This window comes from Oryctolagus cuniculus, chromosome 11 (genome assembly GCF_964237555.1).
Source record: "Oryctolagus cuniculus chromosome 11, mOryCun1.1, whole genome shotgun sequence".
NCBI lineage: Eukaryota > Metazoa > Chordata > Mammalia > Lagomorpha > Leporidae > Oryctolagus > Oryctolagus cuniculus.
In genome coordinates, this window is record NC_091442.1 from 34,630,041 (window position 1) to 34,643,880 (window position 13,840).

General features: G+C 41.7%; 1 protein-coding gene across 1 annotated transcript in view; it reads right to left on the minus strand.

Moving 5' to 3' along the window:
- The window catches only part of PAK5 (p21 (RAC1) activated kinase 5), a 313,813-nt gene that overhangs the window by 160,616 nt on the left and 139,357 nt on the right, over window positions 1-13,840 (minus strand). The window contains exon 2 of the mRNA XM_002710976.5: window positions 12,398-12,547. The gene's annotated coding sequence lies outside the window, so the exon portion shown is untranslated. The remainder of the gene's footprint in view (window positions 1-12,397; window positions 12,548-13,840) is intronic.

A 13,840-nucleotide genomic window follows, 5' to 3' on the forward strand; every position in this document is an offset into this window, starting at 1 on the left:
GAGCCATAGCGCCAGCCTCCCATGCATTTCTTGAGTGTCCCTCAGCCTAGATGAGCGGTTGCTGGATCATAACGTATGCATGTGTAGCTACTGTTGATCTGTGTACCCTATGCTTTTAAGCTTTTACTAGGGGAGAAAATCTCAAACAAAAACCCAAGCAGTCACAAGCAAATATATGTGAGATAGGAAAGATGTTTTCCTTGACACAAAATAATCAAATTGCCATGCAGATAGGATTTGCTCATCAATTTCAAGCTACATATTATTTATTTGAGCTTATTTGCAAATGAGATTCAGATTATAGGTTGCCTACAAACATGTTTTGTTCCTCTTCAAAATAGGTTGAGGCTGGCGCTGTGGCACAGTGGGTTAACGACCTGGCCTGAGGCTCCGGCATCCCATATGGGCACCAGTTCGAGACTCGGCTGCTCCAGTTCCTATCTGGCTCTCTGCTGTGGCATGGGAAAGCAGTAGAGGATGGTCTGAATCCTTAGACCCCTGCACCCACGTGGGAGACCAGGAAGAAGCTCCTGGCTTCGGATTGGTGCAGCTCCGGCTCTTGTGGTCAATTGGGGAGTCAACCAGCGGATGGAAGACCTCTCTCTCTCTCTCTCTCTCTCTCTCTCTCTGCCTCTCCTCTGTGTAACTCTGACTTAAAAATAAATAAATAAATAAATCTTTTTAAAAAAATAGGTTCTTTGTTGTGGGCATATTTGTTTTTGATTTTAATCAATTTAAAGTTAGGAAATTTAATATCAGAAATCTGCAGACTTTAAACTACTCTTTAAAAACTTGAATATCTGGAGTGGGTGTTTGGTGCAGCAATTAAGACTTTGCTTTTAACACTCACATCCCATATCAGTATGCCTGAGTTTCAGTCCCAGCTCTGGTCCTCATTCTGGTTGTCTGATAATGTGCATTGAGGGAGGTAGCAGGTAATGGCTCAAGTAATTAAATCTCTGTCACCCACATGGGAGACTCAGATGGAGTTTCCAGCTCCTGCTTTAGACTTGGCCTACCTTGCCTGACCTGTAGTGGGTATGGAGAATGAACCAGTGAATGGGAATGGGGAATCTCCATCTATTTGTGTCTGTCTGTCTCTTTGCCTTTAAACTAAATAAGAAAAAAAACTTTAAAACATTATAATATTTGATAGACTAGAGTCTACTTTCCCATAGAATAAAAGAGTAGATTTAAGTAGGAGCCACTATATTTAGATAGGCAAACAATTCCCTGTTTTCAAAGTTCCTGCCTCTGCCTATTGTATTTATGCTGCCTGGTCTCTGTGGGTATGAAAACCCTGCTATACCCTCTGAACTGTCCCTCAAATTCATCACATTTCTCTCATTTGGAGTATTGGGATTGGTGATTACAAAGATGAGAGTTAAAACACTTATCCTTTGAAACATGTGATCATCTTCCTACAAAGTGCTCTACACTAGCCTGTTTCTAAGAAGTGGCTGCATTAAGAGGTCATATCAGTGCAAGGTGTCTGGCACATAACAAATCTTCCCAGGCAGATGAATCAATTAATTCACAAGCTTTTATTGGGATTCCACTCCCGGGCGAGGTTCCCTGGTCCCAACAGAGCCAGGGTGGGGAAATTCGCGCATCACAGGTTGGGAGGACTCCTTTTATAGATATAGGACATGGGGGTTAAAGGTTAAAGCAGGTCTGATCCTCACTGGTTGACCTTTAGGCATCCATGGGGACCTTGACAAGGACTTTTCTTCCCTGGAAGTGTGGGTAGGGACTCTCCATTCCCAGAAGTATAGGGCTTCTCTCCTTGCGGATCCCAAAGCTACTAATCAGTATATGATGGAGGTGTGTGTTAAATGAATAAAGAGAGGAAACTGAGCTTGCTGCTTCTGATGAGAAAAACTTCACTCAAGATGTGCACTCATAGGCCCAGTCTTCTGATCAACATCTGCTAAGCACATGAGCAGGATCCTTGACAGGGGATGAAACAAAACAGCCTTTCCAATCCATTCAATTAAGGACTTCCTGGACTAAACTCAATTTTATTATGATTAGTGTGCTGGGCAGTTGCTGATTTCTTTAAATCATTTTTATGCTGACAAAGACATTAATAGGGGCCAAAGTTATTTCATTTTTGGTTATCTGAAGTTAGATATAGATAATCTAAAGGACTCTCATGTTGGAATACAAATATATCATGGGTACATTAAAACAGTAATAAATTTTGCTAGGTTCACTAGTTAGTAAACGAAATATCTGAGTTTCCTCCTCCCCTTGCCCATAAAAATAAATGATGGTGAAATGAAACCATGGGACATATCTGGGACTAATTAATGAATAAGGTGGGATAGCCCTAAGGGGACATGGTAATAAAACACTAATCTGTAGCCTTAGCCTTAGGCCCTTCTCAAGGAAGGCTGGACAGCCAAGCCTGAGAATCAGAGTTTAGAATGGAATCTTGGAAGAGGACCAATATTGTCTCATAAGCTCTCAATTTTGTCACCGTGGTTATCCAAATTGTGTAACACCTCAGCCAGCTGTCCATTTATTTTGTCCCAAAGTTTTCCAGGATCTCTGGGCCCTTGTTAGATTCCTGTGGCTCAATTCCACAGGCTCCTGTGGCATATTGACTGAAACTTTAATTTGGCTACCATTGCTTCCTCTGATTAGAGAAACTTCACTCAGTCTGTGTACCAATAGGCCCAGTATAGAAGCCCACCTCACCTTAGCCAATAAGTGTTACTGCTTTCTTTCTCTTATTCCGGATTCCATCATCCCAGTGATAATAGGAAGCTCAGCTTCTCTAAACATTAACGCAAGCCCATTGACAACAACCCTGACAACCTTCCTGAAGACTGAATATCTTACTGGTTTGGTAGAGGGAATATCTGCTGAGCCCTGTTTGTTAAGAATATAATGAAGTAGAAAGTTGACAGATTGCACCTAAAACCATCTACATGTATTCTGATATCCCTCCTCCCTGAACCATCTGACTGTTTATCAAGACTGTCAGAGAAGTTGCAGAACTTCCTCATGTGCCTTAGGCCGTCACAGCATGTGGGCTTTGAAACCATCGAAGAAATTTATCAGAATCAGCCTTAAATGTCCTTGGCAAAAACCGCAATCTTCAGCTATGAGGGAATGTGTCTATATTGTCAAACATCCTTGATTTAGCATTTATATCCCTGCCCCTATACTCAAGCTTTATCTATAGGTTGGTTTCCTTGGCTTGGATGGCTCAAATTGGCCATGTACTTCGATTTTCCAATGGGTTGGCTATTTTTTTTTTCCTGGAGAAAGAGGATACTTTTCTTCTGAGAGTATAATTTCAGCGTGGAAGCAATAAGGAATGGAAGAGGAGAATCTTAAAGAACATTAAGAATCATCTTACATGGCACCTGCCTCAGGCGAGATTCTTGTACAATCATTGAGCAAAGAAAGTTGTTTCCTGTTAAGAAAGTATTGTACTGGCCTTCTAGGATGGGTAACTTATGAGTTCAAGATCTGCAAACTTATACATTCAAATGAATTCATCCCAGGTTTCTGTATTCTGTTCATGGTGCAGAATCTGAAGTAGGAGACCTTTCAAAGCTGTGTATCCAATCTCTTTTGTAGCTCTGCCAACTTTATTTTCAGATCCTGGGCCTGACTTTAATCAGAGTTTGCCCTGCAATGACCAGAGATGAGTGTCCTTTAAAACTGCCATTGTTTCTCTCTTCTTCCAGAGTATGCCTTAAATTAGCAATTAACCATCTCTAACCTGATATTTTCCTTTTGTGGGTCAAAAGGAGCCAACCCGCTCCACAGTTTCAGTAATTGTCTTTGCTCTAATATTCATTGTGTACTACAGCTACTAGATATCCCAATACTTGACCTTTTACCAAGCTCTATTCCAATTTACTACAGGTGAAAGGTTAAGCAATTGTGATGCTGCACTGTGCCAGTGTTTATTTTCATTCCAATTTAACACTGAAAATGCGATCCCTATTGCTTTTAGACAGGTCAGTTATCCAATTCCAAAATCCTATCTACAGGGTATCTTGTCTACAGCTACTTGTTTTTAGCTCAGTTTCCAGATAAAACCCTGGAACAAACACTAAGAGCAAGTGCTTTAATTGGAACATGTACTCCTAAGGCAGTAGAGAGAAGTGAAAGGCAGATGGGAGAGAAGTATGGGAAGGAAGACAAGGAGATATGTTACTGTTCTGGCCGCTGCATTTTCCTAAATCATGAGAAAGCACAGCCAAATGCATCTGTTGTGATGTAGGGCACCCCTAACCACACTGTACAGAAACACATATCTTGGAAGAGCTCATCAGAGAAAGAAGTGGAGAGGGAATTTATCTGCTTCGATCTATCTTCCCCATAGGAGCACCTAGAGGTCATTCTCAAGTAGGTATAATTTTGTTACCCAGAAGAAAATTTGATAATTTTATTGTTTCATTTATATTTATTTGAAAGGCAGAGTGACAAAAAGAGAAAAAGGATGTGGGAGAGGAGGAGAGGGGAGAGAGGTAAGAAGATAGGGAGAGAGATTTTCTATTTGCTAGTTCACTCCCTAAATGCCTTCAATAGTGGAACTGAACCAGGTGGAAGCCAGGAGCCAGGAACTTCCACCCTTCTCTCCCACATGGGTGGCATGAACACAAGCACTTGAGTGATTACCTGCTACCTCCCAAGGTGTGCATTAGTAGGAAGTAGAATCAGAAGCAGAGGCAGGACTCAAACCCAGGCACTCTGATTTGGGATGCAGTCATCCAAACAGTGCTTAATCACTGCCTTACAATACATTTTTATTATCACAGCTGTGTGTGTTTGTGTAAGGTTTGCATGCTATTACAACTGATATCTATGGACCAAGGATGTTGTTATATATACTATAATGCATGGGATGACAACCAACAAGAATTATTCAGTCCAAAATGCCATCTCTATTGGGTAGGCATTTGACTAGCAGTTAAAATGTTGCTTGGGATGCCCACACCCCTTATTGGAGTGCCCAGATTTGAGTTCAGCTCCATTCGTAATTCCAGCTTCTTGCTTGCATACTGTGGGAGGCTGCAATGATAACCCTGGTGCTTGTACTTCTGCACCCATGTGGGAAACACAGATTGAATTCCTGGCTTCTGGCTTTGGCCTAGCTCATCTCTGGCTGTTGCAGGCATTTGGAGAATGAATCAGCAGATGGATGATGTATGTCTGTATCACTATCTACCTTTCAAATGAATTTTAAAAATAAATTAAGGCCGGAGCTGTGGCTCACTAGGCTAATCCTCCACTTGTGGTGCCGGCACCTCGGGTTCTAGTCCCGGTTGGGGCGCCAGTTCTGTCCTGGTTGCTCCTCTTCCAGTCCAGCTCTCTGCTGTGGCCTGGGAAGGCAGTGGAGAATGGCCCAGGTGCTTGAGCCCTGCATCCGCTTGGAAGACCAGGACGAAGCACCTGGCTCCTGGCTTCGGATCAGCGCAGCGCGCTGGCCATGGCAGCCATTTGGGGGGGTGAACTAATGGAAGGAAGACCTTTCTCTCTGTCTCTCTCTCTCACTGTCTAACTCTACCTGTCCAAAAAAAAAAAAAAAAAAAAAAAAAAGTAAATTAAAACAAAGTGTCATGAGTGTTATTGTTGTAAGACTCTGTATGGGTAAAATCAAGAGAAACTGAAGAGATGCATAATATGTGTCTAATAAAGAAAATCAACAGAGAAAAAAGACAAAAAATATGGAAGGCATTTCACAGAAGAGAAAACACAAATGGAGAACAAAACATGGAAAGATGCTGAACCTCATCGGTAAGCAGGGAAAACAAATTAAGGCAAGATTCCATTTCACACTCAATTGATTAGTAAACACTGAGACATTTAGAACTCTGAGCACAGAGAGAATGTTGTTCAAAAGGAATATTCACATTCTGCGCATTGGGTGTGTGGATTTCTACCAGCTCTGTGGGAAAGCATTTAGTACTATGTTGTGACATTGAACTTACATAATTTTAAAGCAACCATTATTGCATACTACCAGAGATTGCCCTGCTTTTAGCACTGAAAACCTTGCAACCTGGAGAACCCCTCAGTTCTAGTCAAATTTGAGATGGTCACCTGGCTTAATCCTAGCAAATGATGTCTATGTATATTGTCCTGAAAAGTTTTTGCACAGGAAAAGGAAATACATTAAAAAAGATCAGAGTGTTATTGTTCCTAATAGTAACAAGTGAAAACAATAGAACAGATAAGAGAATTGTGATATATTCACAAATTGTAATATTATTTAGTTGTAAAAATGAACTACAGCATCATGTAACAAATGAACGAATCTTAGAAACAGAAATACTGAATTAAATGATCAAATTTCCTATAGAATATAGGCTATGATCATTATTGTGAAGCACAGAAGACAGAAAGATTAATAATGTATTCCATAGGGATGTATTCATGATTGGAAAAACATTTAAGAATGAATATATGATAGATAAAAATTAAGATAATGGTTACTTCTGGAGAGGAGGTGAAGAGATGAAAATGGAAATGCTTCCTCTTTCCCAAAGAAAAAATGAACTAATCCATTAACACATTCCCAGAGAATATTCACTGGAGTTTTCCATTGTTATTTATTGCTTTTATTGTCATTTATTTTTCATTCTTTGTTATTTTATGCTTATTTAACCTCTTATAAATTAATATTATATCATTTGTTAAACTAGAAGGCAAATAATTACCAATAGAATTGGAAAGGAAGAACAAACATAATACATTTCCTAAGCCAACAAGAATGGATTTTATTGGCTCCAAGTTCTTTGTTCATGAGCCTCCATCATCAAGTTCTCATTCTGACTCCAAGAAGCATGAGATGCTAATGTCAGCCTGTTAAACTTTATACTAAAAATTGCTGAGGCTGGCGCTGTGGCATAGCAGGTAAAGTTGCCACCTGCAGTGCCAGCATCCCATATGGGCACTGGTTCAAGATCCAGCGGCTCTACTACCTATCCATCTCTCTGCTAGGGTCTGGGAAGGCAGTAGAAGATGGCCTCAGTCCTTGGGCCCCTGCATCTGCATAGGAAGACCTGGAAGAAGCTCCAGGCTCCTGGCTTCGGATCGGCGCAGCTCTGGCTGTTGCAGCCAATTGGGGAGTGAACCTGCAGATGGAAGACCTCTCTCTCCACCTCTCTGTCTTTCTCTGCGTAACTCTGACTTTCAAGTAAATAAATAAATCCTTAAAAAAAAAAGTTGCTGCACCTGGTGACTTGAGTGAACACATGTAAAAGACAGACCCAAGAGGACAAAGAAAACAATTTAGGAAAGTGTAGAATACAGAGCTGTTGTTTAATTTATACAATTCAGTCTCAGAGTGAAAGAACTCATGAATTGAAATTTTCCATTTTGTGAACATACCCCATTAGAAATATGGATGCACAGCTCTCAGCATAAATGCACTTCCAATGTCAATGGACCTCACAGAGACCTGCTCCAGAAACTGTCTTGTGAGTTCCATAGCCTTGGTTTGAGATCATAAGCCAAAGCCTTCTATTGTTTCCACAAAAACAAACCCACTCTGCTAAACATGCTTATGAGAGTTGCTCCATGTTAAAACTTTTTATTATGCAATTTGCATCACTGTTATTATATTCCAGAAACCACAAAACTAGTAATATACTAAAACTTCCTTCAGGCCCTCTCCTAACCTGACCTTTTCCTCCAAACACTATAAAAGTATTTTCTCCTTTCTTTCATTTTTGAAACAAATATGATGGTACTTCAAAGTTTATAGAGCAGAAAGCTTGTGGCACAACATATTAAGCTGTTGCTTGTGACACTGGCATCCTGTATCAGAGGATTAGTTTGAGTCCTGGTTGCTCTGCTTCCTATCCAGATCCCTGTTAACATGCCTGGGAAAGCAGCCAAACATGGTGCAAGTAGTTGGGTCCCTGCAACTTATATGAGTAACCCAGATGGAGATCTGGGCTTCTGACTTTGGCCTGGACCAGCCCTGACTATACAGGCCATTGGGGAAGTGAACCAGTATATGGAAGATATTCCCCTCTCTCTTTTATCTCTGTCAGTCTTTCAAATAAATAATAAATACTTTTTAAATTATGGAAAATGGAGTTAAAATGTTTATTTGGATGCAAAAAATAGAAATCTATGAATAATTTTCATAATATTTTCCATTTGATGACTCCTTATTTACATGACTTTGAAACAGTTTTGCAGTTTTGGGGCTGGCACTGTGGTGCAGCAAGTTAATGTCCTGGCCTGAAGCGCTGGCATCCTATATGGGTGCCTGTTCAAGACCCGGATGCTCCACTTCTGATCCAGCTCTCTGCTGCGGCCTGGGAAAGCAGTAGAAGATGGCCCAAGTCCTTGGGCCCCTGCATCCACGTGGAAGACCTGGAAGAAGCTCCTGGCTCTTGGCTTTGGATCTGCATAGCTCTGGCTGTTGCAGCCATCTGGGGAGTGAACCAGCAGATGGAAGACCTCTCTTTCTCTGTGTCTCTACCTCTCTCTGTAAATCTGTCTTTCAAATAAATAAAATAAAAAGTTTTGCACCATTTTCCTCAAACTGAAGCCCCCTGGCACAGATCACACAAACCCTACCTAAAGATTTTCCTATAATTTTTTCAGTTACATTGCTACAGCAATCTGTAGAACCACCCATCTGATCATTCGGTGACCAGACTTTGCTCATCTTTCCATTTTCTTACCTTTTCATTAGGATTATTCTAATTCCAAACTAGCCTTTACCTTTTACATTTTGTTTATTTCTGGCCCTTAATCTTGGTGTCTGAGTGTTTATGCCTCCTCTCTCTTCTTTCCTACCAGATACCTTCATTCTCAAGGCACCTGGGGGCACCATGGGGCACTGTACGTGTATTTCTGTTTTTGAACATGTACTATCCTCCTTGCCTTAAACTCCCATCCTATCTTATTCAACTAGGGATTGCTACTATGTGTGCTTTTATTCAAATGTTTCCTAGTTGGTAGGTTGCTGGAAATCTAGCTCTTTGCCTTCCTGTGTCAATGTCCTCTTGCAATGTGACTGTGAATCTCCTCTCACCAAGAGGTGGAGTCTATTCCCACATCTCTTAAATCTGTGTCCTTGTGGTCTGCTTTGGCCTGCCACAGGTTGATTATTCTGAACTTCAAGAAGCCTTGCATCAATGTTTTTGTTCATTTTGTCTCTCTCTTTACAAATGCGTTTATTCAATTTATCAGAGAGAGAGAGAGAGAAAGAGAGAGACAGAGAATCAGACAGATTTTCCTTTCTGGTTCACTTCCAAAATTTCTACAGTTGAGGCTGAGCCAGGTGGAAACTAGAATCCTAGAACTTAGTCTAGGTCTCCCACATGGGTGACAAGCCTGCTAGGGAACTCAGTTGCTATCATCATAACCAGTCACTCATCAGATACATGAATGAAGCAATCTTGGATTATCTAGTCACCAACCAAAGTGTTGACTGATATCAAACCACTGAGCAAAATCAGTTAGGATCAGTTAAGCCTAACCCAGACCAGCAGAACTCCCTAACTCATCTATAGACTGATGAGCAACAATGATTCTGCTCATTGAGTTAAGTTACAGGGAGGGCTATAGGGTTATTTATTATGCAGTAACAGGTTATGATTTATTTATTTATTTGACAGGCAGAGTTAGACAGTGAGAGAGAGAGAGACAAAGAGAGAAAGGTCTTCCTTTTTCTGTTGGTTCACCCCCCAAGTGGCCGCTACTGCCGGCGCGTTGCAGCCAGTGCACTGCGCTGATCCGAAGCCAGGAGTCAGGTGCTTCCTCCTGGTCTCCCATGCGGTGCAAGGCCCAAAGACCTGAGCCATCCTCCACTGCATTCCCGGGCCACAGCAGAGAGCTGGACTAGAAGAGGAGCAGCCGGGACAGAATCCGGCGCCCCGACTGGGACTAAAACCCGGGGTGCCGTCACAGCAGGCAGAGGATTAGCCTATTGAGCTGCGGCACCAGCAACAGGTTATGATTTTGCTCTGGTTCATGTCTCCAAGTGTAAGAAGACAGTGGTATCTTTTTTTTTTTTTTTTTTTTGACAGGCAGAGTGGACAGTGAGAGAGAGAGGCAGAGAGAAAGGTCTTCCTTTGCCGTTGGTTCACTCTCCAATGGCCACTGCCAGCACACTGCGGCTGGCGCACTGCGCTGATCCGAAGGCAGGAGCCAGGTGCTTCTCCTGGTCTCCCATGGGGTGCAGGGCCCAAGCACTTGGGCCATCCTCCACTGCACTCCCTGGCCACAGCAGAGTGCTGGCCTGGAAGAGGGGCAACCCAGACAGAATCCGGCGCCCCAACCGGGACTAGAACCCGGTGTGCCAGTGCCGCAAGGCGGAGGATTAGCCTATTGAGCCACAGTGCCGGCAACAGTGGTATCTTGCAGTTGATCTTTGTGTAGCTCTGTACTTACCTTGACAGGTACCCAAAACCCTAATATTGATTATTGACCAAGACTAGGGTGAAATGTATTAGCTAGTGATTTATAATGTGCTATTAAAAGTCCAAAACTCCTCCAGGGGCATCCTGTACTAGTCTGAGTGCTCTTCAATGAAACTGTCGATTGATGATATGTACTTGTTTATCTTTTCACCAATCCAACTTTTAGCTACCTGAGCTATGAGATAAAAAATAGCCCCTCTGTAAGCCTGAGCCATGGCTCCCCAGAGACCAAGGCATCACACATGTATCTTGGTGGTTCTCGATCAGAAGATGTACTACATCATCCCATGTGATGGAGCAAGGACCATGGGAGCTGTGCCTAGTAGTTCCAGACTTCTCTGATGTTTTACTGTGCTTGGGATCCATGATCCATCAATGGCTGTTGGACAACTTGGAACTACCTGTCAATGTCATTGCATGGATTCCTCACCTTCACACTCCTCCTGTTAATTTTGCATATGATTATACACAACAAGATGTGAAGCCTTCACTGCCAAGTGTGCTAGTTCCTCCAACAAACATTTCTTAAATCCATATATTCTCATTGTTTTAAAACATCAATTTTAATTTACATTTTGCTTTCTCCTTTGATATTCTATCCAGAAATAAGCCAGTATGAAAGTGTAGTCGTAATGTCTTGCTTGACTGCCCTAAGCCACTAGTCCTTAAAAAACTCATGCTTTTATCTAGAAAGGCACCTTTCACACAGGCTACCTCTCAATGCTTTGAGTAACAATGTTCACAGAAATGAGAAGCCATGCAGGAAGCTGGAGAGGAGTTTCAAATCCATCTGGAAGGCTCACATCTCTCAGTGATACAATATAAACCATCTAAAATATGAGACTTCAGGGAAGAATTTTATTTCTTTTCACAACTGGATATCAACATGCTGTAAGTATCAGAAGCATGTCACAAAAATATACATCATGAGCACTGAAATAAATCACAATTTGGCTATTGTGTGTTAAAACCCAAGTGGACATCAGACCAAAGTATGGAAATTAGAAATTAGAGCCTTGGTGGTCATCTATGTCTAAAACAGATCCAGAATGTCTTTATAGTTCATCTATTTACAACACTACAATACATTTCCTAAGTCGCATTTCTTACCAGTGTCTTACGTGGGTGAGATTGCCCTGTTTTCCACTATTAAAACTCCTATACTCTTGCCACTTAGGAAACATTATACAGGTTGAGGATCCTTCATTCATAAAGGTTAGGGATCAGAAAGGTTTTATATTCTGGATTTTAAAACGCTTTTCTTGGCATGGACATTACCAATGTAGGATAGATAAGACATTTCTACTCCCAAAATTCAAAATCTGAGGTACTCAGAAAGTTTTGAATTTTAGAGCATTTCTGATGTAGAGCCTTTTGAGTAGGGAAGCTCAATCTATGTAAACTCTGCCACTGAATGGCTTTCTGATGGTTTCTGTCATTGGGATAAAATCCAGATCCTCTTCTTCATCTAAAAAGCTGTCCAACTTTATCTCCTCCATGAAACTTCTTGAAATTCTGCTTCTTAAAGCAACACAGGCTTTTTCTCAAGCCAAGAACATACCACTCTGGATGGCACAGGGAAGGTCCAATCTTTCAGCCTTACTTAGCAGTCTCTTTTCAATCCCTCAGTTTTCAGCTCAAATTCCCAGAATGCCCTGCTGTGGCATACTGAGTAGCCCCCAGTCATCCTTTATCTCATTGACCTGTTTACCATGTTCATAAACATAATAAGTGGCTACCAGTTTCCTTCCCACTTATTTACTTGCTTTTCCCTTCTACTAGAATGCCAATTCTCCCAAGACCATGTACTTGCCTCTTTTCAGTCCAACATTATATTCTATGTGTCTAGAAAAGTTCACAGGCACGCAAAAGTTAACCAACGAATAGGCTGTGAATAAATCCGGATACCTTCCTGCTTTTATAGAATCGCAGAATTTAAAATAAAATTGAGAAAGGCAAAAACACAATGCGGTTTGTTTCCCTACCTTTTTTCGATGGCTGTGGATGAATTAAAGACTCCAGAGGAGTGTGGCTATTTATGGTCTGCAACTTTTTGTTGGAGTTCTCCAGTTTTCTTCATTTTTCCTCAGAGATCATTTTGGCAAGGAGTGGAAGCATTTCTCCACAGTATATTTCTGTAACAACATGGTAACATGACTCAGAATGCCTCCAACATTATGTTCTGTTTAGAAATAAATATATAGCCTCTTTTCCTTTATATCTCCTACATAAGGCACATGCTTCCTTCACAGGCATGTAGTCACACACTCATATATTATTACCTGGACACTCCCAGGTGGTGTTAGACTCTCATTAGCACCTTACTTTCAACCATACTAGTCCTTCCTCTACTTTATGAAATCATTCCATTGTGAATTTGTCTTCTGAGTAGATCAGAAACCTTTAAGGGAAAGGAACTTCCCCTTTGGTTCCCTAAGCTATGGAACCTTGCCAACTATCTGGTAATTGTATATTTTCAATACAGTCATTTTTCATTATTTGCAGTAATACTTAGGTTCTATAAAGTCACCACAAATATTGAGTTAGGAAATACTGATCCAATCAATGCTCTTATGGGAAATACAGAATTAGACTGCTGCAAGTCTCTAGCCCTAACATTTCCATCAATTAATCAAGATATAACCTTGTTTTATGTGTGTTTCTGTTGAGACACCTTATTTAGTGTGTCTCACTAAATTAATATTGGGTTAATATTGAACTCACGGCCAACAGCACTGTAACTCGAACAAAACTTATCTAACACATCTATTTTCTCAGCACACTGCAGCCTTTTGTGCTCAGGACCATGAGGAAGCATCACAGCACGGAACTGGGAGTGGGTGCAAATGTGAAGTAGCAAAGTCACCATTATAAAGCACAAAAAATGTGGGGAAAATGAGAAAGTGAATTTGCAAATACAATACCCAAATACAGATAATGAGGATTGACACACTGGCTGTTTTAAAATTCTATGTAAATCAAATTGCTAACCTTTTTTTTTTTTTTTTTTTTTTTTTTTTTTTTTTTTTTTTGGACAGGCAGAGTGGACAGTGAGAGAGAGAGACAGAGAGAAAGGTCTTCCTTTGCCGTTGGTTCACCCTCCAATGGCCGCCGCGGCCAGCGCGCTGCAGCCGGCGCACCGCGCTGATCCGATGGCAGGAGCCAGGAGCCAGGTGCTTTTCCTGGTCTCCCATGGGGTGCAGGGCCCAAGTACCTGGGCCATCCTCCACTGCACTCCCTGGCCACAGCAGAGGGCTGGCCTGGAAGAGGGGCAACCGGGACAGAATCCGGCGCCCCGACCGGGACTAGAACCCGGTGTGCCGGCGCCGCTAGGCGGAGGATTAGCCTATTGAGCCGCGGCGCCGGCCCTCAAATTGCTAACCTTGATTGTAGTTCAGCACAACATTGCCATTTAAATAACAACAAAA